Source organism: Sitophilus oryzae, unplaced genomic scaffold (genome assembly GCF_002938485.1).
Source record: "Sitophilus oryzae breed Bouriz unplaced genomic scaffold, Soryzae_2.0 scaffold_578_pilon_pilon, whole genome shotgun sequence".
NCBI lineage: Eukaryota > Metazoa > Arthropoda > Insecta > Coleoptera > Curculionidae > Sitophilus > Sitophilus oryzae.
This window is the reverse complement of record NW_022147171.1, coordinates 2,213,904-2,219,568: the sequence shown is the minus strand read 5'-3', so window position 1 is coordinate 2,219,568 and position 5,665 is coordinate 2,213,904.

Below are 5,665 nucleotides of genomic sequence, written 5' to 3'. Positions count from 1 at the left end.
AATACAGTGTTGCCAGATGAAAATATGTAATATCCGTATTTTGTTGGTTGAAATCAGGTTGAAATCATAGGTTGAAATTAGTAGTGGGAACTATCGAATGAATACTATCGAAACATTCGATAGTTGCAATTCATGGTTGCAATTCATTTGAATAATTCGATAGCTAGTAAGAAAACATTCGTCGAAAACTATTCGAATAAATATTATCGAATAGTAATTCGGCAGCAAAAACCATTCATTTATAAAATTCATTCATTTATCAAATTCATTTATTCGTCGGGATCGATTTTAATAAAATATAAACTGGATTTTAGTTGTCGTCCGGCGACGTAGGTTTCTTTCCTAGAAACCCGACAGCGGTCGGTGGCAATGCTATGAAAGAAGCCGGCATCTTTGATTTTTTGCGGAGTCAAATAAAATAATGACACATTATTTTTTTTTTATTGAGGTGCTAAATATTTACCTTAGGTATTGGTTAATAGAAAATATATTATGAAGGGCGCTGTTTGCCATATATTTGTATTAGTTGGTATTAGCAAAGAATATTATTCTTTTTAGCATTAGTTAGTTAGGGATAGTATGTCTATATGTTTTGCATTTTTTATGGTAAGGTGTGGATCCGGTGGCTGACCTTGAAGCCCATATTTGCTGGATTTGATCATCGATATTACGCAAGCGCACATCGTCGATGTTGCCAAATTGCGGTTTATTTTCGAATTATTTGCAGTTGAAAATTTTTTTTTTGAGTGTTAATCAATAATAATACAAATTCTATAATTAATTTTATAATTTCAGATTTATCTTAATATCCAAAATTACAAAGGTAAGCAGGATAATGAAGATTGTGAAATGAAAGTAATATGAATATATAAAATTGTAATAATCACAGATGAGATATGGAAGTGGTTGAATAATAATAACATTTATTTATATATTTACACGAATTTTTTCTTATTAGAATTGTTTTATTTCTTTCCAAGTTATTTAATTTCCTAGTTATTTACAGACAGGCAACAATAGTTTTGATTATTTGTATTGATGTTTTTGAAATACTACCATGACGAGTCTTATAGAACAATACACGTCAATGGGAGATAGAGGTAACATATTTTACCTATAATGTTACTAATATAATATACTTTGATTGTAATGTTTGTATCATAATTTCTTAAAAATATCAAGTTAGTGGATTAATAGCAATTTTAGACCTGTTGACATATATTTTATCGAAGAGGTAAGGATAAGACTAAAATAAGCTTTATGTTTTATCTTTTTCTTTAGAAGGGAGATGGTTTTGTGTCGTAGAATACATTACAGTATTTTAATATCGTGTACTTTGATATTATTTTCTTAATTTACTGTAATTTCGTTTCCTATAATGCCAACTCTTGACAATATGGCGAAGGTTGAGTTTTGATTAGTTTATACCTGTGTTTATACAAGAGAAAATTAAGACTTAGTTTGTGATTTATATTAAGATCTTTCTTATAATATTTGTTATGTCTTAATCTTAATACTATATTATGCTTGGTCTGGAAAATAAATGTTAAAATATCTTAATTTTGCATATCCTATTCCATCCTTCCATTAGGAAAAATATGGCTTATAAATCATATATGCTAAGAAAATCACATAAATTAGGTGTAAGAATACAGAAATCTTAATGTAGCGGAAAAATTAATGCAATATTAAGCAGAATTAAACACGGTAACTATTGCTGAAGCTGATTCTACAATTTTAATTACAGAGGCTAAAAGGCCTTTTAAGGCCTCCGTTGTTGTGATGGAATGTTAAAAAAAACCATTATGAACATGACATGAAGCTACAGCATTAAAAATTAAAAAAAAGAAAAAAACTTGAACACATCCCTTTTAATTTCCCGAATTTTTAATAAAGCACTTTTTAAACGTAGCATAATAACACAGATAACACATGTGTTATCTGTGATAATAATCTAGATAGGAATCTAGAGTTTTATTTCTATATAATTTTATTGACTATGATAATACATATGTAATAAGCGTTCACGTGTTGTGCGAAATATTAAAATAATAATATAAATAATAATATACCGGCGTACTATGATTGAAAAAAAAAATAGCGTCAGCGATGACTATGAAATGAAGATCGCTGTCATTTTATATGGGAAATGTCCTCAATCGTCATTTCCAAGCCAACTGGACGCCGTTTTTTCGATCATACGGTATATATTGACAAAAAAACACTGAAAAGCACATACCTATTTGTTTTCTACTGAAAATAATTCCAAAATAACTAGTGCAATCTGGCAATATCGATAACTGTGCGCATGCGTAGTATGTTCAGACTATATGCAGCTTAAAACCAGGTTTCAGAATCAGCCACCGGATCCACACCATTACCTTTTTTATTAATATTCTGTTGTTACACTGCTATAATACTTTTGGTAAAGGTGTGGATCCGGTGGCTGACCTTGAAGCCTATATTTGCTGTATTTGATCAACAATACTACGCAAGCGCACATCGTCGATGTTGCCAAGTTGCAGTTTATTTTCGAATTATTTGCAGTTGAAATTTTTTTTTAGTGTTAATCAATAATCATACAAATTCTATAATTAATTTTATAATTTCAGATTTATCTTGATATCCAAAATTAAGGTAAGCAAGATAATGAAGATTGTGAACTTTGATTATTAATTTACTTTGATTATAATGTTTGTATCATAAATTTCTTAAAAAAAATATCAAGTTAGTGGATTAATAGCAATTTAGACATATATTTTATCGAAAAGTGTGTTGATAAGACTAAAATATAAAGCTTTATGTTTTATCTTTTTCTCTTTAGAAGGGAGATGGTTTGTGTCGTAGAATACACACAGTATTTGGTAATCACCAGTATTTAATATCGTACTTTGATATTCTTTTTCATAATTTACTGCAATTTCTGTTCCCTATAATGCCAAATCTTGACAATATGGTGAAGGTTGAGTTATGATCTTATTAGTTTTATACTGTGTTTATACAAGACAAATTGAGACTTAGTTAGTTTGTGATTTATATTAAGATCTGTCTTATTTTTATAATATTAGTTATGTCTTATCTTAATATTATATTATATTTTTCTGAAAATAAATGTTGTATACATCTAATTTGCATCCTTATTCCATCTCTTCCATTAGGAAAATATGGTTGATAAATCATATGCTCAGGAAAATCACATAAATTAGGTGTAAGAACACAGAAATCTTAATGTAGCAGAAAAAATTAATGCAATATAAAAGCAGAATTAAACAAGAGTAACTGTTATCAGTTGCTGAAGCTGATTCTACAATTTTAATTACGGCGGCCAAAGGCCTTTTAAGGCGTCCGTAGTTTGATGGAATGTTAAAACCTATTATGAACATGACATGAAGCACACATTTAAAAATTTAAAAAAAAACTTGACACAACCCTTTAAGCACTTTCACGAATTTTTAATAAAGCCCTTTTTAAGCTTGTAGCATACCCAGAGCAACAATTAATTATAGAAATCTAGAGTTTTATTTATATTTAATTTTATTGACTATGATAATACATATAATAGCAAACATTGTGTTGTGCGAAATATTAAAATAATAATATAAATAATATAATATACCGGGCGTACTATGATGGAAAAAAGCGTCAGCGATGACCATGAAATGAAGATCGCCGTCATTTTACTTGAAATGTCCAATCGTCATTGCCCAGCCATCTGACGCCGTTTTTTTCGATCACGGTATAGCTGACAAAACACCGCGCTGAAAGCACATATTTGTTTTCTACTGAAAATAATTCCAAAATAACTTGCAAACTGGCAACATCGAACATGTGCGCATGCGTAGTGTCAGTGACTATATGCAGCAAAAACTCGTTTCAAGGTCAGCCACCGGATCCACACCATTACCATACTTTTTATTTTGGATGTAGGAAAATGATTTTTAATGTTTTTAAGCAAAGACTGGTTTAATAAATAATAATAACAGTAATAATTTGTTATACCTATTAACAACAAAATTTACAATCATTTAATAATATAAACATTTGTTGGTAATGGTGTGGATCCGGTGGCTGACCTTGAAACGAGTTTTTGCTGCATATAGTCACAGACACTACGCATGCGCACATCTTCGATGTTGCCAGATTGCAAGTTATTTTGGAATTATTTTCAGTAGAAAACAAATATGTGCTTTTCAGTGTTTTTTTGTCAATATATACCGTATGATCGAAATAACGGCGTCCAGTTGGCTGGGAAATGATGATTGAGGACATTTCCCATATAAAATGACAGCTATCTTCATTTCATAGTCATCGCTGACGCTATTTTTTTTCAATCATAGTACGCGGTATAGTATTTATATTATTATTTTAATATTTCGCACAACACGTGAACGCTTATTATGTATTTTCATAGTCAATAAAATTAAATATAAATAAAACTCTAGATTCTTATAATTAATCTAATTGCTCTAGATTATTATGCTACGTTTAAAAAGTGCTTTATTAGAAATTCAGAAAATTAAAAGGGATATGTCCAAGTTTTTTCTTTTTTTTAAATTTTTAAATGCTGTAGCTCCATTTCATGTTCATAATAGATTTTTTTTAACACTCCATCAAAACTACGGAGGCCTTTTAGCCTCCGTAATTAAAATTGTAGAATCAGCTTCAGCAACATTAACAGTTTTACCTTGTTTAATTCTGCTTATACATATATTGCATTAATTTTTCTGCTACCTTAAGATTTTTCTATTCTTACAACTAATTTATGTGATTTTCTTAGCATATATGATTTATAAACTATATTTTTCCTAATGGAAGGATGGAATAGGATATGCAAAATTAAGATATTTTAACATTTATTTTCCAGACAAAGCATAATATAGTATTAAGATTAAGACCAAATATATCAGATCAAAACTCAACCTTCACCATATTGTCAAGATTTGGCATTATAGGAAACAAGAAATTACAGTAAATTAAGAAAAGAATATCAAAGTACACGATATTAAATACTGTAATGTATTCTACGACACAAACCATCTCCCTTCTAAAGAGAAAAAGATAAAACATAAAGCTTATTTTAGTCTTATCAACACACTCTTCAATAAACTATATGTCTAAAATAGCTATTAATCCACTAACTGGATATTTTTAAGAAATTATGATACAAACATTATAATCAAAGTATATTATATTAGTAACATTATAGGTAAAATGTTACCTCTATCTCCCATTGACGTGTATTGTTCTATAAGACCAGAGAAATAGAAGGGATAGAGAATGAGCTTCAACATGCGCAGAAGGTCTAATCAAGTTGGGCGCCATATTCCAGGTCTCCGTGTCATTTTGTATATAGGTGGTAATCTATAAGTAATCAAATATCAATTTGCTGTTTTCAACCATACGGGGGGCAATTTAAATTTAGTGAAATTCTATCGTTTATTATGGTTAGCTAACATTAATATGATTTATTTAATTATCAGTTTCAAAACTGCGTACAATATTGGTATATAATACACTACATATACGAATATTCTGACAAAAGACGCTACGGACAGATGACCTTTTCGTCGTTAAACACTCGAAATGCCATTAAATAAATATTTACAATTATTTCATGTTTACTTGTACAGAATTACGCGTTTCAATTTAAAATTTTTCCAAATTT